General features: G+C 45.2%; 1 long non-coding RNA gene across 3 annotated transcripts in view; it reads right to left on the reverse strand.

The window, feature by feature from the left end:
• Nucleotides 1–27,505, reverse strand: part of LOC101417407 (uncharacterized) — a 41,364-nt gene that overhangs the window by 11,834 nt on the left and 2,025 nt on the right. Inside the window, exons 1-2 of one of the 3 annotated variants that reach the window (XR_009181190.2) lie at nt 2,675–2,695; nt 1,720–1,831 (exon numbers count right to left, since the gene is read on the reverse strand). This is a non-coding gene — a long non-coding RNA (uncharacterized lncRNA). Of the gene's footprint in view, nt 1–1,719; nt 2,487–2,674; nt 2,696–27,505 lie in introns of those variants that run through there. The other 2 variants (XR_011646152.1, XR_009181189.2) reach the window with 2 other exon arrangements.

The following is a 27,505-nucleotide window of genomic DNA, read 5'->3' on the forward strand; positions in this document are numbered from 1 at the left end:
CTTGAGACAGACCATTAACACACAGTTTTGGATTATTACTCTGTAAGACTATACTGAGACTTGAAGTTCAGGAGTAAACTATTGATTTAAAACTGAAAATTCCTGACTCCAGCACCTACAATCTGATTTATTGGACTTACCACACTCAGCTAAGATGGAGTTGAAGAAGGACAATCACCACACCATGGAGCCTAGAGTGATTACAACTGAAAATGGGAGGATGGCAGCCAGCATCCATGTGGAATCTGAGCCTCCTCTTGACATAGAGGTGCAATGGACACAACCAATCCAATGTCCACATAGAAGAGGTGGCATTGGATTGGGAAAAGTGGACATGGTGGACAATGGGTATGGGGAAGGGCAGGAAGAGATGAGAGGTGGGGGCGTATTTGGGACATGGAGCTGCCCTGGATGGCGCCTCGGGGGTGATCACCAGACATCGTGGATCCTCACAGGGCCCACTGGATGGAATGGAGGAGAGTATGGGCCATGATGTGGACCATTGTCTATGAGGTGCAGAGGTGCCCAAAGATGTACTTACCAAATCCAATGGATGTGTCATGATGATGGGAACGAGTGTTGTTGGGGGGGGAGGGGGGGTGGGGGGGTTGGGTTGAATGGGACCTCACATATATATTTTTAATGTAATATTATTACAAAGTCAATATAAAAAAAAACTGAAAATTCCTTTTTAAACCTTGATAAAATTTTTGTACTAATTTTAATATCATGGTTAAATAAGCCCAATTAGAATTAGCATGGAAATAAAACAGAACACCAATGTTGCCATGTTTTTCTCTTTTTCCAGTGGCTTAACTCTATTAACCCCCACTAGCCCACAGCTACATTGTCATGTAGACAGCAGGGGGGTTGCAGAGTTGCTGCCAGAACAATTTCCTTATCTTAGTTAACACTTTAACAGAGAGTTTTATTACAAGCCTGATTTCACTAACAAGGACATTATTTAGTATCTTTGCCCATTTTGAAACTTTCAATAGTTTAAAAGTTTTTGGCTCAGGATGAAACTTGACACCCCCTTGCAAATTATTTGTATCTGGTGGTATCGCATGTAATGTTACGGGGAAAGCAGATAATAATTGTTTAACATAAGACAAAGCATCAGCAACATCTGAAAACATTTCTAATTTAGGCTTAGTAACAGAAGGCAATTCAGTAGGTGCAGAGAGTTGTACTGGCTACACAGAAGATATTTCATTAAGACACTTCACTGAGCTTTTATTGATGAAAGGGTTAATATCAGGATGAGGGGAAAAAACATGATGGTTCCCCATTCACCTCAACTTCCTGTTTTTGTTCCAATTTACTTCCTTTCATTTTAAATTTAGTTATGGGTTTAGAAAATATAGTAATTTCATCTTTCTCTCCTTCTTCAGACTGTAAAGGATCTAAGGCGGCAACAATTTGCTGGCACAAAGCCCACACAGATAAAGGAATGGATTCCCCTCTTTGATATACTCTTCCTAAAGCTTTCATTACACATTTCCACTGTTTCAAATTTAAAACATTACACCCCTGAGGCTGAAACCAGTAACAATGTTTCTGAACTAAGGCAAAAAGCTCAAGTAAATCAGCCTTTTTTACTGAAACTCTGACAGTATTTAAAAGAGATTTTAGTACCTGTGAATATTCTTCCATCCATCCTGGTTGATTACCCATACCCTGATGCTAGCGGAAAACAGGATTAATTAAAATTCTTACCACTGTGTGGTCAGACTCGAGTCACCTTTTGATGGATGCCTCAACCTTTCTGGAAGGTTTTCAGTTCCACGTTCCCTATACTGGTTTGGAAGAATCTCTGCTGCAGTCACTACTTTGGGCGCCACGGTGGGCACCAAATGTCGGAGTGATGGACCCGAAGGGTATCGGGAATGAAAGACAAAGAGAGATTGGGATCAGGGGTTCTGAGAGCATTGATTTCTCAAGCTCATCAGACAAATTTATTAATCTCAAGGGGCTTCTTTATATACCCCAAGCAATTGTGAGAACCAGCAACTATTCTAGCTAACTATTCCCATTACCTCATTCTAAATAACACAGTGCACAGTGGATAAGACAGTTACTAAAACTCATAGTGTTCTATTATATTATTGAAACAAATATACTCATTAATCTTGTTGTCCAGGTTACTTGAGATATCAAGTCTGGGTTCTGCTGGAATGTTATGTTTCCCAGAGAGATTAGTCACCTGCACATACATCTCCAGGGACAGCATGACCCAGTGGTCAGAAAGTAACTTGCTTCCATGGAAACAACATGCCTTTGTTTCCCACACCTTCTCACCTTCCCTCTCAGCTATGCTCCTTGACAGACTGATACACCTGATCGATTCACGCCCAACAACCATGATCTGCTTCCACCGAAATTTCATTCCAATGAGTTATTAATTGCCCAGCCTCAGTGGATGCTTCTCAGTTCTTATTTTACATGGCCTCTCTGGCATGTGCCAGAACTGACCACTCCCATCTTGAAATTCTCTCCTCTTTTGGCTTTCCCAAATGCGCATTTCCAAATTCCCCTGTCCTCAGTTGGTTCACACACACGTCTTTCCCTTCTTGCCTCCTGAAGGTTGATTCCTGTCCCCACCCTCGGCCCTCTTCTGTGTTTTGTCTCATGCAAACCCCCACTTCGACTGCTGCAACCAGAACCAACATACCTGGGGCCACCCAAGCCTATGTCTGCAGCCCTGGCCTCTCTCCTCAACTCCAGACAGCCTGCAGGTGACGTCCACTTGGATGTCCCCCAAAGCACCTCAGCCAGCATGTCCAAATCTTGCTGCTCCTCTTCCTCCTTTATTCCTCAGTTGGGGACCCCTCTGTTCAGCCACCCAAGTGAGAACCTCAGGGTTCTCCTTAAAACCCTTCAGTGGCTCCTCACTTTCTGGATGATGAAAGCCAAGCTCACTCAGAGGCCTTCTAATCTAGCCCGTGTCTCTCCAGCCCTGCCCAATTCTCTAGCCCAGTGTTTTTCAAATTGCAACCACCAACCCATTAGTGGGTCATAAATTTGGTTTTCCAATTTTGACAAGCTTTGCTCTTTTTTTAAAGAATAAATATAAAATGTCAGAGTGAATTCATGCAGGAAAGGTTTTGCTTTTTGAAACTTGCATAGATAGATTACATAGATGATTAGATAAATAGATTTCCTTCCCCCCTTCCACAAAAGGTTCCTTCTCCCCCTTCTTTTTGCCTCCCCCCTCTCAGTTCCCAGTACTTCCTTCTAACTTAACACCTCCTTCACCAATCTATATGACTTTGCTTACAGGTCTGTCTCCATCTTGCATCTTGTAACCTTCTCAAGAGCAGGCATTATTTCTTATTCATTTTTAACCCCCTGACACATGGTAGATGTTCATGAAAGTGTCAGACACATGCTTGAATCCAGCCTACTAGCTTAAGTGCATTACGTATGTTGATTCATTTGATCCTCCCTGTGAAGCAAATCCTATTGCCCCCATTTTGCAAGTGATACTCTGAAAAGGGAAACAACTTGTTCAGGTTCACACCGTTTGTGATAGCTGGAAGTCACAAACATGTTGTCTGGCCCTACAAGTACACTTTGCCATTACCACATGCCTTCATCACAAAGATCTGGTTTGCAAATGGAGATATTTTGTGGAGCAATTATAAGCCACCTGAGAGCAGGGACATAGTTTCTCATGTCTTCTGTGCTACCACCTGGGTACAGAGGAGCCATGTTATTGGATTTGTCCTCTCTCAACCACCCTTGCTCTTTCCCAGAGGGGACACATGCTTGAGGCTAAATGGGCAGTAATATCCAAGCAACTCTGCCCTCCCCAGGGTGGACCCTCCCTACCACTTACTTTGGGACCTTTGTAGCTGCTCCTGTGAAGCAAAGGCTGCACGGAGGGTCTCCAGGCTGCTCTGCTGCTCCTGGATTTTCATGCTTAGTGAGTTGGTATTACTCACATTAACTTGTAGCCTCTGGATCTCAACCTGTGCCTCCTACACTCTGTTTTCTCACATGTGGGTCTGGGAATTTACGGCAGCACCCTTCATTCCTTGTGTTAGGGTCTCTAACTCCCCTGGCATTTTCCAATACTGTTCTTATTCCTGGGAGCTCAGCTTTTGTCTGCTCCATCCTGCCCTTTGCCATTTGGGTCTGGGCAATGGCAGTTTCCAAATATCTTTTTAACAACTGAATCACTTCACCAGCCCTGTCCAACCGACCTCTTAATAACTGGATCTCAAAAGTGCTGTTGTCTACACTGCCTTTTATAAAGGGCTGGGTCTGGGAATTGAAAGCACTTGCAATTCCCAGAGCTCCCCAGAGCCTCTGGATCTCAGCACTGGGCCCTTCCAAACTGCTGCTTAACACCTGGTGCTGGGTCCTTAAAACACTGACCCTCTCCAGATGGCCATTCAAAAGTTGGGTCTGAACACTGGCCTTCTGTAAACTCATATTTGACAAGTGTAAACCGAACTTTAACACCTGAATTTCAGCATTGGCATTTTCTAGGTCTCGGCTTCACATGTGGGGTGCAACCCTGGTGTTTTCTGAACTGCTTTGTAAGAAATCATGGGTCTGGGAATTCAACGTGTTTGCCTTTTCCAGAGCTCTCTTTAGGCCCTGGATCTCAGCATCAGCCCCCTCCAAGGAATTCCTTAACATCTCGGTCTGGATATGGCAGGTGCCAGCATCTTCTAGAACTCCTTTGGCCATCCGGATGTCAGCACTGGTGTTTTCCATGTGGCTGCTGAGCGTCTGGATCTGAGAACAGACATTGTCCACCTTGAACTTCAGCATCTGCATCTCCACAGCCCAGGTGCTAAAATGCTCTTTAAACAGCTGCAGAGCTTCCTTATCTCGGCCACCATGCCAAAATGGTGGGAATCTTCAGGGGGGAAATGCAGAGGTCCAGCAAAGAGGTCCATTTCATGGGGAAGCATAGAGATCAACCAGCATGTTCTAAAGATTTCCATGGGGAGATGCCTACACCACGGCCCTGAGAGCACCCCCTGTGGCCTGTCGCCTCCCTGACCCTGGACCAAGCAATAGCCAAAGATCTAATTAGCCATCACACATGAACTAACGGATCCAAAGGATTGAAAATCTTGCTTACTGTAAACTAGTTACCCCCACACACACCAGAAGTCACGCTGGTGAGACTTGGATTCTTTTGCCATTGTAACTGAACTTGAAAATAACTCATTATGTAACTTAGAGCTGTTGAAGTTTAATTCCACAGAAATTTCACCATTAGAAGATTCATAGAGAAAAAGAAGATGTGAATAAGGCCTCCATTTTTAGTCCTGAACTATATTTGTACAACAACCATTGACCTTCTTGACCTATTATTGTTACTCCTGAAAACCATGTAGACCAGAAACAAATTTTCTGATTACAAACTCGGGGGGGGGGGGAACAATAGGAGCAAAATAGGTGCCCCTGGCAGAAGGTCCCTGTTCAATCCGCAGTGCTATGATGCAGGTGTGCCACACCTTCAGGTCACCTGGGGCCTCTGAGCTGAAATCGTCTCTGAAAGGGCTGGGCACCCCTACAGAAAACAGAAGGGACAAGAGTCTCTTCAGAGCAATTTGGGGATATGAGAGCCCTGAGTGAGAGATCTTGGCCACCAGGGCCGTTCAAGGAAACTGCAGCCCTTTCCTCTGCAGGTTCCTTCCCAGCAAGCCCACCGGCCACTGCCCCTGGTCTTGCCATCAGCCTTGGCTCTCCTCATGAGCAAGGACTCAATTTCACACATCCATGGTCACTGCCTGGTTCCTTCCTCCCCTCAGGACCCCTGCCCTATTCCTCAAGCCCTGGCTAGGGGAAGTGGGAGACCACCTGGCCTTTGCAGGTGTGAGAAGAACAGAAAGGAAGTCCAGGTTGATATTCAACAAAGAAGCAAAGGCAATTCCGTAGAGAAAGGATAATCCTTTCAACAGATGGCCCTGGAACAATTGAATAGTAATATCCAAACAAATGAAAATGAACTTCAGGGAAGCAGACTTGGCCCAATAGATAGGGTGTCCACCTGCCACATGGGAGTTCCATGGTTCAAACCCGGGGCCCCCTTAACCCACGTGGAGCTGGCACATGCACACTGCTCATGTGCACGAGGAGTGCCGTGCCATGTAGGGGAGCCCCATGCACAAGAAGTGTGTCCTGTAAGGAGAGCCACTGAGCAAGAGAGAAAGTGCAGCCTGCCCCGGAGTAGCACTGCAACTCAGAGAGTTGACATAAGAAGATGACACAAGAAAAAGAAAGACAGATTCTCGGTACCGCTGATAAGGATAGAAGTGGTCACAGAAGAACATGCAGTGAATGGACAGAGAGAGCAGATAACTGGGGGGGGGGGAGGAGGAGGTAGGACTAAGTAAATAAAATAAATAAATCTTTTTTAAAAAAGTGAACTTCACTTCACACCTCACACCTTTACGCAAACACTAACTCCAAATGAATCATTGACCTAAACTTTAAAATTTCTGGAAGAAAATGGGAGAATATCTTCATGACTTTGGGCAAGGCAAGCAGACTGAGAGAAGGTATTTGCAAATCACACATTTGAAAAAGGACTTGTATCTAGAATACATGAAGAATTCTCAATATTCAACAAGATGACAAACCCATTTTTAACTAGACAGAGCAGATTTGAAATCAAAAACTGGAAACAACCCAAATCCCGTCAACAGCAGAGTGGGTAAGTCGTGGCGTAGCCATAAAATGGAACCCAGCTCAGCAATAAAAAGGAATGAACTACTGTGCAAGCCACGGCAAGGGTGAAACTCAGGATAATTATGTTGAATGGAAGAAGCCAGAGGAGAAAAAAAAGAGTATGTCCAGTCCATCCCTTATATGCCTATAAGGAGAAAATGCAAACTAATGCACGGAGACAGAAAATAGAGCCGCAGTTGCCTGGGGAGGATGGAAAATGGAGTAGAGGGATTACAAAGGGTTAAAAACTTTGGTGGGGGGTAGGCAGGTGGTGAATGTGTTCAGCATCTTGACTGTGGTGATGGTTTCATGGGTGTACATGTATCAAAACAGGTTGTGCACTTTATGTGCACTTTGAGATGCACATTATACTTATAGCTACATTAAAAAGAAAAAGATTATGCCTTCCTCTAAAGAGGTCAGACCCACTGAGGGGCCTGGGGATGGCAGGGGAGAGGCTTGTCCTGGGTTCTGGGCCTCCCGACACCGGCTCCGTTCCGGCCCTCCCTCCCTCCACTGTGGCTACTCACTGTCTGGTTCCACAGGTGGTGGCCAGGTGTTGTCTCCCAGGTGGAACTGAAACTCCTGGAATAAGGAATCTGCCCGAGGTTGTAGAATTGAAAGACCCCACTCCTGGGTCAACACCACCTCTCACCTGGGGCCTGGGGACAGGGTGCACACACACCCTAGCGTTGGATTCCAGAAGGGGGGAGTTGGCTCCAAGCCCCTCTCAGGGTCTTCCCTCATGAGCTTTGGTTCTGGAGAGGACCCTCCCCCCTTGGATGGTGGCCTCTGTCTGGACCCAGGAAGTATCTGGCCCAGACCTGGGGCTGGTGGTGGAGTGACCCTCTGGGTGCATTCGGGGTCCCCTAGAGGGCTTTGTGCAGGACGAGGAGGAAGAGCCATTGGGGTTCAGATGCGCGAGGGGCTCGCCCACAACAAGGAGAGCCACGGGGGGGGGAGAGCACGGCCACCACCGCCAACACCAGCGTGACCTCAACTCGCCTCCTCATCTTGGGGGCCACAGAAACCACTGCCGCGGGGCCCATCCCTGTGCGAGAAGCCAGTGTCCAGGACGAGCGTGTGCTCCGTGCTCCTGCCCCCTCAGTTCTCCTTGTCTGTCCTGTGGGTGAGAACAACAGCCATGCTGATCACACAGGGATTCTGGAGAAGAAAAAGGAGCCCCTGAGATGAGAGGGGCACCTGGGACATTGTAGCATCACACAGCCAGGTAGTCCAGCTGGGAGCACAGCACCCAGAAATGGAGGAGGATGGCGGGGGCGGGGGGACCCACAGAAGAGGAGTTCTGCAAGCCTGTCGGAAGGAAGGATGGAGCAAACGAACAAACAGGAGCAAAGCTGCTTCACGGGTCCTGCCCACAGCAAGCTCACACCCTGTGGGGCTGCCACCACCCCACACCCCGGCACGGGGTCCCTGGATCCTGAGAAAGAGCCTCTGCCTCAGAGTGTCAGTCCTAGGGCCTCCCTGCTGGAGGTCACAATGCCCCCTGGGCTGTGAGATGGGCCGGGCCTGCAGCTCTAGCTTCAGAATAAAGCGCGTTCAGGGAAACCTGCTAAGGGTGGAGAGTGAGTGAGTCCCAGGACCCTGAGGTGAGCAGCTGTGATTTAAAACCAGGCCCATCAAGTTTACATTCACCCCCTTCCTCTTACCAGGGTGTCATCCCCAAGGGAAAGGCTCTGGGGACTGGGATGTGTGCTCCAGGGTCCTCGGCCTGACCCTGTTTATTCTTCAGGCCAGAAGAGCAAGAAGCTGAGCTCTGGCCTGCCAGTGAGGGGCTCAGAGAAATGGCAGAAGGCTGGGGACTCCCCAAACCATGGAACGGGCTTGTGAAGCTCATGTCTACAGCCCTTTTATCTGGCTGGCGAATCTAAGCAGGCATATTCTGAAGAGCAGTAGTTCCTTCCACTGGCAGAGACTTTCAGGGCAAAAGGAGCAGCAAATCTCAGCTCTGTGGGTGAGCCAGCGGGTACGTCTATATCGTCCCTTGACCATCCCCCACCCACTGGAGAGGGCACCCAGTGCACTGTAGTAGAGAAGCACTAGGAAGTCTTTGTTAAAAACTCGAAGTCAACTACACCCAGATGGAAAACCCCCTCCCCATTAACTACCTTATAAAGCCTGTAGGGTATTTAAATCACTCAGCCTCAGGTTGTTTGTGGGATACAAAGGCATGTTGTTTCCATGGAAGAAGTTACTTCTTTGACCACTGAGTCAAGCTGTCCCTTATGATTATCGGTGCGGAGCACAATCTTGGCTGGGTCAGCACACCTGCAGGCAGAACAATACCTAGAACAGAACCACCTGGGTAACAGGATTTGAGTATAGTTACTGATTTTCATAATAATAGTTCCAGTAAAGTTTGTTGGGTTTTCATCAATCACTAGTTAATATAGTATGAGGTAAGGGTAATAGGTAACTTGATTGTGTGCTGAATGTCACGTATGTTAGGGGTATATATACTAGCCCCTTGACTCAATAAAGTTGTCTGATGAGCTTGAGAGATCAATGCTCTCAGATCCCCTGAACTCAATCTTTCTTTGTCTTTCATTCCCGATACCTCGGGTCACTGAACAAGACTCTGACAGTTGTTTATCTGCAAAGTGGAGGACACCAACCCTGTAGTTTTTTGTGGTGAACAACGTAATGGACACGTAGAAATACCTCACCAAGCGTGGCACACTTAGAAAGTAATCAATAAATGGCACTGATGACTAAAATGGACACACATTTGTCTACTCAAGCACTGTGCCACCAACCCTTCAAACTTTTCCAGCTGAGCTAATGTTATAGTGGCCAAAGAATCTGTAGTTGATGATACTTGAAACTAGAGTGAGGTGAATCATTTTTTTGTCAGACAGGCCAGAGGCCCTGGGCTACCAGCACCTCATTTCTCTGGAGTGTGACACCTCGCCCCCCTCTTTCCCAGCTCTAAAGGCCTGGAACTCTGATGACCTTGCCCCTGGAGGATACAGGCCCTAGAAGAACTGGCTCCCCCTGGGAACCATGCAGCCAAGATCCTTATTTATACTGATCCCCTTCCACCCCAGAGTGGTAAAGTGGGCAGTGGGCATAGTCAACTAACAGAACACAAGGACCGCACAAGGATATACGAAAATATTTAATTTTAATCAAAGTACTACAAACTAAAATAGAAACTAGATGCCATGTTGTGTCTACCAAGCTGGCAACATTTTTAAAATCATACCCAACATTGGGGAGAGAATGAAAAGGGAACAGTCTTCTTCCTATAAGAGGGTATATCAATTGTTATGTCTTTCTAGAAAGCAATTGGCAACTTGTATCCAAAAAAAAAAAATCAGATGAGTGTACATGTTCCATGTCCCAGTAATTTTTCACTTCTAGCATTTTATTCTAAGGCAGCAATCTAACATGTACACGTGGATGTTCCAGTAAAGAGCTGCAGGTGACACATATGCCCAACAAGGTACTGGATAAGTTACAGTCCATCTATACGACAGACTATGCAATCAAAAGCTGTTCTTTGAAGGAAAACCTTAAGAATGAAGAAATGCTCTCAATAATCTTATGTGAAAAAAAGTGAAAGATGTATGGGATATTACACTTTTACACACAACTAGAGGGAAAAAAAGACTAGAAGGATACACAGAAATGTTTGGGTAGCTCCATCTGGGTTATGTGTCTCAAGTCCCTCTTCAGTCATGTCCATATTTTCCAGGTGATTTAATTTTGTTATAAAGAATAAATGTCACTAATTTAAAAGCCATGGCTAAAACCAGGGCAGGTTTCTGAAGAAAATTTCTTCAGAGTGATAAGGCCCACTTAAAACAAAATATTAGATCTGAATCTCCTTTTAGAGGTACCAGGTCAGATAACAGGATTCTTTTCATCAAGGGTCTAGTGCCTGGTCAAAGCAGGCGGCCCCAGCCTTGCAATTTTCTCCACTTCCCCTCAAGTCTGCTCCTGTTTCCACAAGCCTTTCTCCTCACACCTTTTCCCAAAGGCAAGCTCCTGGTTCGCTCCCAGGCCACGTTTCTAACGGGCCTGGGGTCTTCAGGAACAGCTCCCAGCAGAACTTCTCCAAGCCCGGCCCCAAAGCCACGCACCCCTCCCTGGGCCACGGGATGCGCCCCTGCAGCACCAAACCCAAAGACTGCAGAGGTGGGAATGAGACCAGATTTGACCTGCCTGCAAGTGTCAAACCCAGTTGGTGCTCCAGGGCAAGACACGACATTAAAAGCTACCAGTAGATGCCGCTCAACAGCAGCCCATGGAGCACTGCGTTCAGTCAATGACCGCGAGCACCCACAGGTGGTGGAGGGGAGCCTGGTGCACGCAGGGGCGTGCGCTCCTTACTCAAAAGAACCGCCCGCGGCTCTCCTCCCACTGGGATTTGCTTTGAGACCGAGATGCGGAGAAAGGTGGAAGGGGGCGTCCTTTGCCACCTGAGCACTGGGCCAGCACACACGGCCGGAAACTGAGGCTCCGCGTACCTGCACTAATCTCTTTAAAAGCACCTTTCGGCGGGAGATAATTTTGCAGCTGTCGCGAGCCTCAGCTGTCCTCATCCCGGAACCGGTTCCCGAGCAAGCCCAGGTGGTGAGGAGGCCACCCGCGTGGCGCGCAAAACCAGCCCGGCGACGGTAGGGGCTCCAAAGCCACCGTCACACCCCGCCAACCAGGCGCAGGAGGGGGACCTCAGGAGGTCTGAAGCCACGGGGAGCGCGGCCGCCCGGGGAGGCTGAGAGGGCAGGGCCAGCCCGCCCGCGGGAAGGGGTCGGAGGCGGCGGAGCAGCGACGGCCCTGGACGCCCGCGCTCCTTGGCCTTGGCCCCCCGCGCCGCCGCTCCAGCGCCAACTGCACGTCCTGGGTCGCCGAGTAGTCGCCTAGGGCAGACGCCTGAGCCGGCAGGTGGCAGCCAGCTGGGCAGCGGCCCGAACTGACTGCTCCCGCAGCACGTCCTGCAGCACCTCGGCCTCCGGGGCGTCCAGGAAGGCGGCGGCGCCGGGCTGGGCCCTGACGGCTCAGGCGCAGCGTCCATGGCTGAGCGCGAGGCCGGGCCCGCCCCCCACAGCCCCTGCCCTGCTGGGCAGAGGAGAGGCCGCGCTCAGGGAAAATTGGGCAGCTTGGGTTAAGAGCAGAAATCCGTGATTTTGTTTTTGTTTTTTAAGTTATTTATTTATTTATTTATTTATTTATTTATTTTTTTTAATTAATTTATTTATTTATTACCCCCCACCCCCTGCAGCTTGTTCCATTCTTTTGCTGTCTCCACTCTGTGGCCATTCACTGCGCCTCTTTTGTTTTTTCTGTATCTGCTTGTCTCCCTCTGCTGCTCCTCTTCCTGCCCCAGCTCTCTGCCACCCCCAGGCAGGCAGCTCTCCGGCGCACAGGCCAGCTCACCCTCACACGGAGGCCCTGATGGACATGAACCCGAGGCCTCCCATATGGTAGGCAGGAGCCCAACTAGTTGAGCCACAGCCGCTTCCCAGCTTTGCCTCTTTCTATGTCTTCCTAGCTGCTTGAGAGGGAAATGAGAAGACCTTGAGGCAGGTATCATTTTAAACAGAGTTCCCCTAGTAGGGACTTTAAATGATACTTTTTTTTTTCATTTAAAGCTAAGAAAGGGAGAATTAAGCAGGCAGCAAGAAGTAACACCCTGAGAAGCAGATTTGATTCAACTGATAGAGCATCCGCCTCCCATATGGGAGGTCCAGGGTTCAAACCCAGGGCCTCTGACCCATGTGGTCAGCTGGCTCACATGCAGTGCTGATGTGTGCAAGGAGTGCCGTACCACACAGGGATGTCCCCCGCGTAGGGGAGTCCCACGCAAAGGAGTGCACCTCTCAAGGAGAGCTGACCCACGCGAAAATAGTGCAGCCTACCCAGGAGTGGCACCATACACACAGAGAGCTGATGCAACAAGATGATGCAACAAAAAGAGACACAGTTTCCCAGTGCCAGAGGATAATGCAAGCACATGCAGAAAAACACACAGCCAGTGGACAAAGAGAGCAGACAATGAGGGTGTGGCTAAGTCACTGTGGTTGAGGGAAATAAACCCCCCTTTGGCTAAGTCACTGTGGTTGGGTTTCTGCTTCAGGTAGCTGGATGCAATCTTTAACCAACATAGAGTGTTAGACAAAAATTACCCTGTTCAATATGTTTGGCAATTAATGGGGTAAAAACAAATCTTCATTAGAGGACCTCTGCAAGCCTTTTTATCTGAGATGCTCAGTTACAGTCCAAGAGAAGGGTACAGTGTTGCCCAATTTCTTTTGACTATGGAAGCTTTTATTTCACATTACCTTTCTTGGGACCAGTGTCCTACCAAATATATTTTGGGGAACAGTGTTTGGAGTGCTTTGTCCAGCTCTCTCTCCTGGGCCCAGTGAAACAACATGTCTTTGTAGGACATAAACATAAGTTCTTACTAAGAGTTTTAATGTAAAACTTGATCGCAGACTCTTAAAATCATTTTAACTTTTTCCATCCCAGGGATGAGAACTTGGGTCAGCACCAAGGTCTGGTTGCCCAGAGAACCTGTCTCTTCCCCACCCATCTCCTCTGCCATATCTTATTCTTTCTTTCTCTTTACCTTGAAAGCAAATAACATCTTGAATTCTGACATTTAACAAGGGAGAAGTTGACATTAAAAAGAAAAGCCCTGAAGAGGCACTTTTCAGAAACCCTGCATTTGGCATTAGTTACCTGCCTGGCCTGGGGTCAGAGCCCTGGGCCTTGGTGCACGGAGAGTTCTAACTGAGAGGACTGATTCTTTAGATAGTGCCATGTTAGAAATTACTAAGACAAAAATGAATGTAACTCTCTCTTACCCTTAAGAGAAACTTACATATAGAATCAGGTAAATTATTCACATTATAAAAGATGTCTTTAAGAACAAATTTACTAAAGATTTCCTTTGAAGTAAATAGCATCAAGCATTTCCTTAACCTGCTCTTCTCCAACCTAAACCCAAGTGTCTTTAAACTTTCTTCATACGAACTAGTTTCTACCTGCTTGACCATTTAGGATGCTTATTCCCGAACCCCTGGCATTTCTCATCACCTTTACAAGCATGATGACTTACAAAGATCACAATAGTCTCAGAATGGCTGAACACAAAAGAAAATTATGATAGAAGAGGAAAACAATATTGGAGCTTGAATGTCATTTCTCAGTATATCCCACAAGTTACAGAATATGCAGTGATGTAATGAGAAATAAAAGAATCACTGCTTTTTGCAAGTAGACAGTGTCTTAAGAGGGTGCATTACAATACTGTAATTAGACATAAATATTTTTAATGTCTTAAATGCATACAGACCTTGTCAAAAAATGGTTTGAGGAAGCCACAGTGAGTATAAATTCTAACAGGCACACACTTTGGATATTTGCCTATGGGTATTTTCAATGTAATTTGCATTTAGCAAGGACACAGATGACTTAAAATATGATACTGGTTCCCTAATCTCAAAGTATATCAATAACACTAGTGACTATTTTATTTTTAACAACAGAGAAAAAGAAACCAAAAGAATGAATTGGGGTTAAGTCATAAACCATAGATAGGTGTTATCTAGTTATAAGTTAACATTTATTCTTTATAGAACCCACAAATATTTATTGCCTGTGTGTCCATGTTTCTCACACAAAAGAGATTAATAATAGCATCTAGTTCATGGGGTTTTTATTATTAGACTTTAAATGTATATAAATTTTAAAAATCTATCATTAGCAAACAGGTGAACATACAGGAAGTAATCAATGTCTGCTACTGCTGTGATTATGGAGCAAGTGGAAACACCAGGGGTATGTTTGGGTCACTGAGACAACAAAACTTACTGATGGATTGGATGGTAGAGTGAAGGAAAGAGAGAAACCAAGGACAACACCAAGATTTTGGCTTAAGTGAGTGGGATGCTGAGGTAAGGAAAATGCAGAAGAAGGAGCTATGAAGAAAGAAGCCAGGAGCTCTAACTGGGCCTTGCTCATCTGGTTCTGAGATGCCGACAAGACATCCATGTGAATATGTAAAGGAGACAGTTGGATATAAAAGTCTGCAGCCTCACAAACTCAAAGGAGGATCTAAGGATCAGCAGCAGCAACTGGGAGCTTCTTAGAAATGTAGAATTTCAAGCCCTGTCCCAAACCAGCAAATTCTCCATTCCCCCCACATTAAAATTCCCTATTAAAACTTGACAGCCCATGGACTAGAGTTCTTGGGAGATAGATCGTGGACTATTAGCATACAAAGGGAGTCTAATGCCAGATTAAATGAGCTCTCCCAGACAGAGGCTGGAGTGAAAGTAAGTGACCCTGGGCAGAGTCATTGGCCTTCCCACACCTACAGGTCTAGAGGAAGAGAAGGGAACCACAAAGATGATCAACAGCCAGTGAGGCCAAGGGAAAACCAGCAGAATGAGGTACCCCAGAAGGCAAGAGACCTGAATGTTTCAAGAAGTGGTCAATTATGTTAAATGCTGCTGATGGCGTAAGGAAAAAACAGAAAAGAGGTCATAAGACATGGCAATGTAGGGGTCATCAATGACCTTAACAAGAGCAGGGGATAGAAGCCCAAGAGCAGACAGCAGGAAGAGCAATTCAGACAGTGAACAAGGGCAACTCTTTCAAGGAGTTGTGTTGGGAAGATAGAGAAATGGGACCGTAGCTGGAATTATTTAGGTAAGCAATATTAGAATATGGCTGAATGCCAATGGGAAAATTACAAGAGAGAGAGGGATGGGATGAGGGAGGACAAGAGAGAATGGAACTGATGCAGGAAGGAGCAGGACCAAGTCCTAGAATAGTGTTTGAGAAGGTGACAAGGAAGGGGCCCAGAGCCCAGGAGGAACAATGTCCTCTGATAGAAGGCAGGCCACCTGACCCAAAGCTAGAGGTGGGAAAGCAGGTACAGATGCAGGGAGGCTGGTAGATTTAGCAGTAAGAAGATAAGGGAGCACCTGGCTCATTGCTGTAATATTTCTTAATCATGTCAAAGGCAAGAACATCAGCAGGGAGAGAGGAAATGGGAAGGGAAAGAGATTTGGAGAAGAGGGATTAGTCCTTTAGGAGTGTGAAAGTGAACAACCTCAGAAAAGCCAGGTAGTGTGGGGTATTCAGATTCTGGGCCATGGATATTATTTTTCAATCCATGTATCCTCTATCATGTTTCATTCCTCAGGAAGTGTTCTGTTCCAAGGCATACATACACAAATCACTAGAAAATACAGCATCTTCCCATCAATCCTCATTAATCCTATAATTATTTTATTACATTAAAGGTCAAAGTGAGAACAGAGCTGGACAAGGGAGTCATCTTGGAGCCACAGCAAGATGATGATGAGAAAGGATAGATGCCTTCTGTCATCGCCATGAGATTTATGGCTCAGGCTGGAAGGATACACGAATTAGTGACATGAGAACAGATGCCTGAAGAAAGGGAGTTTTTCTCCTCTTCTTACAGTTCACAAGAACTGCTAGGAGGTCCTTCATGAGACTGATACTTCGGAAACAATACCAGATAGTGTTAATTGCTTTTAATAGAGTTTTGAAAGATCCCAAACTCAATAATGCCTCCTTGGGTACCTTCATTTCTGCTTGGAAACCAATCTCATTGAACAATCATGTAATGCTGTGCAGCACCCCCTAATCCAGCTATGTAAAGCCCATTTACATGATCCAAAATTCAAGCCTCTCAAGCCAGGCTCACCACGGCACCTTTTCCCTACAAGCACTGTCCTGTGGCAGCTGGCTCAACTCCCACATTCCACATGCCCTAGGACCGGGACAAGGGTACATAACCTCCTTGGGCCTTACAGCCACCTCCATCCTCTTCTCCTTCAAAAACCCCCATCATCTTGGAAGCACCCATCCTCAAACTTGAACTCCCATCACCCCTCCTTCTTCCACAGCAGCCTCAGCCACGCCTCCCCGTGGTCATATTTCCTAGATCTCGCCATCACCAAGAAGATCACCACATCCAAAGTCTGGATTTTGACATCCTACTTTCCCTGACCAACCCCTTCCAGCCCATGTACTCTGGCTGCTCCACTCCAGCAATTCTCCCATGCCTGAGAGACTTCCTACTCTTTCCCTTCTCTCCCTACAACCTCTACTCTTTGCATCCCTCCTCATCTAACTTAAATCAAGCAGTCCTTGTAAAACACCTCTAATTCCTCTACTCCTCTCTCCCTCCACTCTTCCCACCCCACAGAGTCCTCAGCTTGCTTAAATCCAACATCAACTTGCTCCCCGTCTGCATCTGAGCAGTTGGCACTTGCATACAACTGTGCTGACTGACTCACTTCAAAATTACCTTTATCCATTTCAGAGGATTTAGCATTGCCAGACAATCTGCCCTTCCCTGGTATAGACGCTTCAGGGGGACAATTTTCCACCTTCTCACCTCCTCCTCAAATCTCATCACCCTCCTTATCCCCACTCAGCCCATGATGTCATCTCAAATCACATCATGAAAATGGCTGCAGTTGGCCACACCACCTAATCCTCTGACCCAATCCCACCAACCCACCTGAGTCAACTCAATGCTACCTCCCCAGAGAGGCCTTCCCTGGCCACCCTGCTAAAGCACCCTCCTGTAATCACTCCTTCATGTTACCTGAATATTTCTTTTTAACAGGGGTCAGTGATTAGCATGTTGCTTTGTTTGCACAAGTAGCATCTGCCTCCCTACTCCTGGCATCCAACACTGCCCCCCTCCCCCCCACCACTGGGAATAGTAACTGCACATAGGGGATGTTTAGGAAGATGTCTGCTTAAACCATACAGAAGTGCCTGCTATACATGATACTTTACTCATTGTTGCTAGTATATCTCAATTTTTAAAAGTTTTCATGGATATGTTTTATGGGATCTTTCTTTACCCTTCCCAGGAGAATTAACTGTAGGGCTTCTATCTGGGCCAAGTTTATTTTTGTTTAAGAAACATTTAAAATAAAACTTTGTTTTTGACATTTTGCTTTTCAGCACATTAATAGGTGTTACCCTGCATGTACAGTAGCAAGGCAATCTCGTCCATTCCTTCCTCAGTGTCTACATCCTTTTTTTCTAAATTTGATTTCTAATAAGTTTTAGATCACAGTAAAGTCACATATACAATATAGGAACGCCCGTATACCAAACATCAAACCTTTTTCCCACTTCCCCAGCAATGATTTTATGATATTTTTCATTTTTAAATACCCCAACTTATTTTTTACTTTGTTTTTCTAAATTATTATGTATTCTATTTCTAAATTAAACCTGTCAATACTATTTCATTTTCCTGGTAATTGAATCTGGAAATATTAGGCTTCATTTTTAGGAAGTTTTTGATTACAGAGGGGTTCAACTGTGGCACAGGAGGAGCGCTGAAGTGGGTTGTCATTGATGGGGGATGCATGGGTGGGAGGGAGTTCTTCAGGGCATGTATATAGGGTTTAGATATGTTCAGATGTTCACTGGGTCTTCTCATAGTGGATAGAGTTACACATCACAACAAGGGACTGCTGAGTTTCCATCCTGGGGAGCTCTGTTGTATTCCCCTGTGGAAGAGCAACAATCCCCCAAGTGCAAGGACAAAGACAATGAAGAAGAATGGTCCAGTGATGGGCCCTTGATACTGATAACTATGCTTATGAGCCTGTGTGCTTGAAATTTCAACTAGGCCTAGAGCTGCAGGGTGCCTAAGAGTTACCTCCTGAGAGCCTCCATGTTGCTCAGATGTGGCCACTCTCTAAGCCAAACTCAGTATGTAAAGGCATGACCCTCCCCCAAGTTGGGACAGGACTCCTGGGGATGAGCCTCCCTGGCACCAAGGGATTACTACCATCACCAGCTGGTGATCCAACTAGAGAAAGACCTTGACTAAAAGGGGGAAATTGTAAAGAGAAATGAGTTTATATGGCTAAGAGACTTCAAAATTAGTCAGGAGGTCATCAGAGGGGTCACGCTTATGCACATCTGAGCAGGATCCCAGAGACAGTCAATGAAGATACAACCTCAGGTAGTGGTGCTCCTGAGAGCTATGAAACACACAGTTTCTATGTCATAACAAATGACTCTATAGAGTTCACTGCCTTGCCAGTGGGTCCTACTCTGCAATTTGTGCTCCTGATTGTGATGGAGTTCGACTCAGATGTGTCCTCTCTACACACGCCTCATTTGTCACTTTTACTGAACCTGTGACTGGTGCTGGGGTTTATGTATATGCAGGAGACTTGAATCTCTGAACTGTCCATGTGCCAGCTGGGCCCTGAGCCTCAGCAGAGTTGCAACAGCTACTCTCCAGTTCATTGGATGCACCTAGGTCAGCTGATGGGGAGGTGAGAATGGTCAACCACAACACCAGGAAACTGAGAGTGTCTACAACTGCAAGGAGGAGAATCACATCCATCAGCCATGTGGGATCTAAGTCTCCTCTCGATTTGGAGGTGGAATGGACATCACCATCCCAGGGTCCACAAGATGGAAGAATCGGATTAGAGTGGACTTGCAGGTATTCTACTATAGAACTGTAGTGACGCTAGCAATGGAAGAAATTGTATCATTGATGTGGAGACGGTGGCCACGGGAGTTGCTGAGGGCAGGGAGAGGCAGGAAGAAGTGTGATATGGGACATTTTTGGGACTTGAAGTTGTTCTGAATGATATTGCAGGGAAAGATGCAGGACACTGTTTATCCTGCCATGACCCACTGGATGAACTGGGGGAGAGTGTGAACTACAATGTAAACTATGGTCCATGAGCTGTGGCAGCACTCCAGGGTGTGTTCACCAAATGCAATGAATGTGCCTCACTGATGAAGGGGGATGTTGACATGGGGGGAGCAGGAGTGGGGGGTGGGGAGTGGGATATATGGGAACCTCATGCTTTTTAATGTAACATTTTGTGTGATCTATTTCTCCATTTAAAAAAAGACAATAAAAATATTTTTTAAAAATATATAAATAAAACCATCCCTCAAAAGAAAAAAAATTTACAGTGGGAGCAGATGTGGCTCAGGCCCTTGAGCCCCTGCCTCTCACATCGAGGTCCTGGGGCTCCCAGTGCCTCCTGTAAGATACAAAAACAAACAACAAGCATCACAAATGAAAAAAAAACAACTCGGGGGAGACAATGTGGCTCAGTGGATGACCACCAGCTTCCCACATGTGAGGTCTGAGGTCCAATCCCTGGCCCAAAATTTACAGAAAAAAAAAAAAAAACACAAAATTTACTGAACTAAAGGTATAAAGTTCACAAATCAGAATAAGCAAAAAAAAAGGAATCAATATTATAGCTCATTTCCCTTCCTTCCTCCATCTCTCCCTCTTCCCTCTCTCCCTGAGGAAATAGCCCCCTCATTATTCAAACTACAGAATCCTCCAGAGAAGAACCCCAGAAGCAGCCTGAGCAGGACTCAGATCCCCCAGCTCCTGCCTTCATCCCCTGAATATCGCCTTTCCTTTGGCCTCTCTCCTCCACGCCCCCATGATGGCCTCCAGGGCTGCACCTGTTCCTATTCTCAGACTAAGGAAACAAACACCCTTCCCCTGTCTGCTGCCACTTAAAACACTAACAGAAAACTAAAGAAGAGATATTGTGGAATGAAGCCCATGAAAAGATGCTCAGCATCATTTGGCATAGGGAAATGCAAATTAAAAATGACATACTGCTCCACACCAATGTGATTTAATTTTTAAAAGACAATAACAACTAGAATTCTCATACATTGCTGATGGTGACACAAAATGGTACATTCTGGAAAGAGTTTGGCAGTGCCTTGTGAAGTTACACATACACAAAAGACACCACACTGCAATCCCATTCCTAGGTATTTATCCAAGGGAACTGGAATCTCACACACAAGTCTTTATGCCAATTTATACTGCGGCTCTATTGATAATTGTCAACCACTGGAAACAACTCCAAATGTCCTTCAGTGATGAGTGGTTAAATAAACTGTAGTGTATCCATACGTAATCCAACATATGGATCCATTGTATATATGTAGTATATCCAATAGTTATTTTAGAACATCCATAGTAATCTGGATGAATCTCAAGCATTGTCCTCAGTGAAAGCAGACAGACACAAAAGCAAACACTGTATGATTCCATTATATGCCTTTCTGGAGAAGAGGAAACTATAGGGACTGGTGGTTGCCAGGGGCTGGGGGTGGAGGGAGAGGATCCACAACAAAGGGGCACAGGGGAACTGTTCTATGTCTTAACACTGGTGGAGGTTATATGACTGTGTTTGTCAAAATCAATAAGACTGTACATCTAAAAAAAAGTGGATTGTGCTGTATATATATCTCAATAAGCTTGCCTTACATAAGTAAGCAAATAGAAAAGCAGTCTGGATTTTTTTGCCCCAGGAACGAACAAAACGATAACATGCTTTTTCTGGGCTTACATCCACCTGTGCATAAATCTCTATGTGACGCAGAAGTGGCTCACGCAATTGGGCTCCCATCTACCATATAGGAGGTCCAGGGTTTGATACCCAGGGCCTCCTAGTGAAGGCAAGCTGGCCCTTGTGGTGAGCTGGCCCATGTGGAGAGCTGGCCTGTGCAGGAGTGCCAGCCAAGGTGGAAAGCTGACGCAGCAACATCACGCAACAAAAAGAGACACAGAGGAGAGACACTAAGAGACTTAGTAGACCAGGGAGCTGAGGTGGTGCAAGAGAATAATCACCTCTCTCCCACTCCAGAAGGCTCCACGATCGGTTCCTGGAGCCACCTAATGAGAATACAAACAGACACAGAAGAACCACAGTGAATGGACCCAGAGAGCAGACAATGGAGGGAGCGGGGAGAAAGAAATAAATCTTTCAAATAAACAAAATATGAACCCAATTTGCAATACTAAAGAAAAAGCTCTTTTGCATAAACTGGAGCCAAAGATCTGGTTCATAACATTGTCAAGTTAATTACTACTTCCTGCATGTCGAACTTGCAGGATCCATAGATTTTTGTCCCATTATAAACTGACTAAATAGATTTGTCCTTCAGCAATATTCTCTAGGTATTTTCATTTTGTGTTTTAAGTTAATTTTTAACATCATGGTTCAGGATGAAAGTCTCCCGTTTCAATAAGACACAGACAATGCAAAACTGACTTTTTTGAGCTCCATGGATTTTCTTTAATTATGGAAAATTTTTAATTATGGAAACTTTTGAACCTATGAAAAATTAGAGAGAATACTATAATGAATCCCCAAGTACCAAGCATCCAGTTTCAGATTGGTTGGAGTGTGCCAGTTTAGATGATAATTCATCTCTAATTCATCACTCCCCCAAAAAATATTTTTTTGAAACAAATCCTAGACATTTCATTTTCATCTATAAATACTTTTTAAAAGGATTTTAATTCTTTGACATCCTTCATCTTGATGTCTTCAATTCAGAACCAAATATAAATTCAAGCTTCAAAACAACAGTTTGACAGTCTATAACTTAAACAGAGTTTTAAATATATATATAAATATATCAGGATCCCAAAGTCCATCTCTGGTCTTAGTGATCATTGCTAAAGTTGAAAAATTTGGCAACTTAGATGGAAACAGAGACAACCAAAGTTTCTCATGCATAGAAACTCCAGACTTACTTTCTGAACACACATCCCTTCTAGTCCAGGTGAAAACAGGCAGCTTCCGCTCCCCATCATTTGTGAGTTCACTGAGACAATTCCTTAGTCTCCTGGTCTAAATCAAGTGTTGGCAACCCTGACCAATATCTTCCATAGCACTCGGGCAACAGCTACCTTCCAGGCTCCCAGGAGAAGTTCTCAGTTTCTCATTGCTCATTTTTACCCTATTCCCTCTTAGAGGACTAGCCAAACTTATTTTTACTTTGCCCCCTTCTACTTTGCTGGAGTCTCTGAAGAGAAATAATTGAACTTCTTAAGAGTTTTATGTAATCAAATGTCATTAACCTTTGAGTGGAAGGTTGAAGAAGGTATGTCAAGTGTCTAGACTATTCCAGATCAGAGAACGTGCTGGAGCTGACTTGACAGGTACTGCTGTGATTGGAAGACATTCATAACAAAGAAAAGTCAACTTCTGCTAGGCCTTGAATTTAAATCATGGCCATGCCAAAGGTCTGTTTTATTGCTACGCATGGCTCGATTAAAAATTAATGCCCCAGGCTTCCAATTCAAGATGGCAGGCCTATTCCACCAATCCCTTACGTCTTCTGACCCTAGACCCCACAAAACTGGTCATAAGGAAATAGAAATATATAATCCTGCGATAACAATGAAGAATTGGATCATCACTAACGGAGATGTTTCTAGAGGGTGAAAAGCAGATGGTAGGCTGGTGACCAATGTTTGAGCAGCGTCAGTCTAGATTTCAGACAAAGGATGCTGAGCCAAGGAGGCAGTTGATCTGTCTGGCAGAGCCCTGAAGATGTCTGGAACTTCAGGTCTCCTAGGAAACAGACCAGTCCCCCGTCACACCCCCTCCCACTCCAGGGGCCTACAGTTAGGCACTGGCTGAGTGGTCTTCTCTAGAGAAGCAGCACACACTGCAGGGGGAGAACCAGAGCAGCTCGGTTGACGATGGTGCCCCAGCCTACAGCCCTTCTAGCCAGTCACTCAGGGCACCTGCGTCTAAAACCCATTTGAACTTCACCCCGTAAAGCTTTCTACTTAGTGACTGAAGGAATGAGAGACTGGAGTCCCCGAGAAGGATATGAAATCCTAGCAAGCGCGTTATTTATCAGGCAGTGAACAGTATCAACCCAGTCAGATAATGAACTGTTTTCAGCTTTTAGAATCACCCACAGACAAAGCACAGAAACTCAGCCGTGCTTATGAAACAGAGTGAACTCCTTCTCAACTCTGATGATGGAAAAGAAATAAATGTACAGCTAGCAGGAAGGAGCAAGCAGGCAAGGAGATGGATCAAAGTTAAACTCAGAAACTGCAGTATTTGCATATTATTTTGAGATATGGAGGTAACTATAGCAGAATGAAAAACATAGCAAAAATAGGATGCCTGTAAATAAGGGATTGGGGGAAACGGACTTGGCCCAGTGGTTAGGGCATCCGTCTACCATATGGGAGGTCCATGGTTCAAACCCCGGGCCTCCTTGACCCGTGTGGAGCTGGCCCATGCGCAGTGCTGATGTGCGCAAGGAGTGCCGCCCCACACAGGGGTGTCCCCCGCGTGGGGGAGCCCCACGTGCAAGGAGTGCGCCCCATAAGGAGAGCCGCCCAGCGAGAAAGAAAGTGCAGCCTGCCCAGGAATGGTGCCGCCCACACTTCCCGTGCCGCTGACAACAACAGAAGTGGACAAAGAAACAAGTCGCAGCAAAAAGACACAGAAAACAGACAAGCGGGGGAGGGGAGGGGAATTAAATAAATAAAAATAAATCTTAAAAAAAAAAATAAGTGATTGGGGTGGAGCAGGGGTTGTTGTCATTAGAATTGTTCAGTCCTATTGATGAACTGTGCGCATGCATCAACCTAAAAATAAAAATTGGGGGACAGAAGAAGAAAATGCCATCTTTTAAGCAATAAGAGAAAGGAAAACTCACAGTACAGTAGGGACAGCATGAAACAGGTTAAGCTGGACACTGCATAACTGTGGTAACAGATGGAGCTAATTTAGGACACAAATGAGGGTGTTGGAAGGATCTAAGAGAAAGGTGGTGGTAAGCGGGAAGGAAAATAAATTCTAAATAAAGGAATACTGGGACAATCAGTACAGATGCTCTGCCATCTAACACAAGGAAAGGAAGAAAGAACTGAACCCGCCTTCACTTTTCCTGTGTCTTTTCACCATGGATTTTGAAGAGTAAAGGTCAAGAGATTGTTATGTGAGCTCCTTGCCGTGTAGAGAAAGCAAACATGACAGAACTCATACTCGATAAAGTAACATGGGCAGAAAACCGTGCCTGCTGTTCAATGAAGTTCTATCTTCATAAAGTCGCCATGCATTTCAAAGTTTAATGGGCTATGGTGTGGACCATTGACCATGAGGTGCAGCGGTGCTCAGAGATGTACTCACCAAGTGCAATGAATGTCTCATGATGATGGAGGAGGTTGTTGTTATGGGGGAAGGAGTGGGGTGAGGGCAGTGGGGGTATATGGGGACCTCATATTTTTTTAATGTAGTATTAAAAAAATAAATAAAGACAAAAAAATACCCATTAAATAAATTAATGTTTTTTAAAATGTTTAATAAGCTCACTTGTTCAAGAAAAATACTTCGGTGACAAATGTAATTCTATTGACTTTTCCTTAAGATGATTCGCATTTGAGCACAAGCATTTAACTACCCCTTCCAAAATTCCACAGAAAATTCCCAAAGGAATATAGAGGTAGGAATAAACTTGCCTCACTTCTTGTTATCAGGAGGGCAGCATCCACGTGAGAGAAACTGTGAGAATTGACAACTGCAACATTGGATTTTCCCACCCAGGAAAGTATTCTATTTCTTGAGTAAATATTGGCACTTTATATTTTCAGTGAACCCTGGCCATTTTGTCAAGATTTTCACACATGCTAGGATATGATAATGCATGGTGTTACAGTTTCAGGTCTCTGCTCCCCTTCACTCTGCATGCCATTTCCAATATTGATTTTTTCTTTTTTGTCTTAAACACGTTTGCCAAAAGTTTCTCTATTTTATTGGTTTTCCAAAAGAAGCAATTTGGAGGACAAAAAGTGGGGAGAAAGCACGTGAGACAGCGGAAGGAACCCAAGGTAGGCTGGAGGCTGGCTGTACACCGTCAGGAAGGACAATGAGCCTCAGTCTGTGCCCAGGACAGAGCATGAAGGAAGAAGTAACGCAGGAGAGGTGGGTGAGGAGCTGGAGTTTTATCCATAGGGGAGTGGAGGGACAGATTAGATTTTTTTTCAGGAAGACCACTCTGGAGGGAGGGAGGTCAGGCTAGAAGCAGGGAGGAGACCTGGTCTGCTCTGGAGCTGCTCTCTACCAGCCATCCCTGCCTCAAGCTTGTCTAAAACTGGCCACTGTCCTGCACAACCTCTTTCCCTCAGCTGTGCTGTTGCATCAGCCACAGTCAGACCAGCTGAGCTGAGGGAACCAGCAAAGGGCTCCGAATGCTTATGATGAATTTGATAAAAGTAGTCATCATGGAGCAGTTAAAGTCATAACCCTGAGCAAGACAAACTACAATTCCAATTTCATGAAGTTTCAAAGAAACAAGTCTGATCTACAGAGCACAAAACTATAAAAGCAAGGAAATGATGACCATAAAAGGCAGGCAGGTGGAGGCTTGAAAACAGGAACTCAGTTACATGCACGCCCATGTTCACAGCGGCATTATTCACCACAGCCAACAGGGGGAGCCAGTGTCCAAAGATGAACAGAGACCCGAGCTCCAGCCCTACAAGCTATTATTCAACCATAAGAAGTAGTGGCGCTGCCACATGCCACAACGTGAATGAACCTTGAAATCATTACGCTCACTGAAATAGGCCAGGCACAAAAGGACAGATATTGCATGGTTCCACTTAAATGAAATATCTGGAATAAGCGAATGCATAGAGACAAAGTTAATTAAAGGTTACCAGGAGCTGAGGGGAAGGGGCAATGGGAATTACTACTTAATGGGTAAAGAATTTGTTTGGGCTGATGAAAAGGTTTTGGAAATGTTGGTAGATATGGGGGTATGATACTGTAAATATAATTAATGCCACTGAATTATACACCTAAAAATGTATGATGTACTTAATGCAGTAAAAATGGCCTTAAAATGGCAAAATTTATATTACATGTTACCACAAAAAAAGACAAAAATGTAGTCTAGTGTTTCACCTTGTAATACTCTGAGCTATACATGTTTTGTGCATTTTTCTATGTATATTATGCTATACATTTTTAAATTTTAAAAGAAAATAGGCATTAGAAGGGAAAAATCTTTTGTGGACTTTTGTATACTGATTTTACAGATATTGCCAACAAACTTCTTTTCTGTAATACAAAATGCCAGAAGAGGAAAAAAAAAATTGCAGATGCAAAGGTTTAGATGAAGAATTATATGTCTCAAGATAATGGTATTACTGTGTGAGAATAATATAAAGTTTTTACACATGCAAGAACTAAGAAAATGTCCGGCTTCTCCTGAAAAAAAAATGCAATTAATCAAGGAATTAGTAAAAAAAAAAATAATAATAAGATTAAGCATCGGATATGGATTGAATGCTGTAGCCCATATAAAACTCAGTCTAAATAGTAGCTGATAATATGGTTATGAAACATAAATATATCAAAAATAATTCTGGAAAGCAAAAGCATATACTGCTTAAAAAAAAACAAAAACAAAAAATCTGGGTCTAGGAGTCGAGAAGGGGAAGTGGATTTGGCCCAATGGATAGGGCATCCAACTACCACACAGGAGGTCCAAGGTTCAAACCCAGGCCTCCTGACCCGTGTGGTGAGCTGGCACACACGCAGTGCTGATGCCCACAGGAGTGCCGTGCCACACAGGGATGCCCTTCGCGTAGGGGACCCCCATGCGCACGGAGTGCACCCCGTAAGGAGAGCCGCCCAGTGCAAAACAAAGCACAGCCTGCCCAAGAATGGCGCCGCACACATGGAGAGCTGACACAGCAGGATGACACAACAAAAAGGAACACAAACTCGCGGTGGCGATGGTAACGATAGAAGTGGTCACAGAAGAACACACAGGGAATGGACACAGAAAGCAGACAACTCGGAGGAGGTGGGGGGAAGGGGAGAGAAAGAAATAAAAAATAAAATCTTTACAAAAAAAAAAAAAGAGTAGTTGAGGTTTGCTAGTTCCAGTACTACAGTAATTCTTACAGCAAATTTTTCTTAAAAGATATATT

This window comes from Dasypus novemcinctus, chromosome 17 (genome assembly GCF_030445035.2).
Source record: "Dasypus novemcinctus isolate mDasNov1 chromosome 17, mDasNov1.1.hap2, whole genome shotgun sequence".
NCBI classification, from domain to species: Eukaryota; Metazoa; Chordata; class Mammalia; order Cingulata; family Dasypodidae; genus Dasypus; species Dasypus novemcinctus.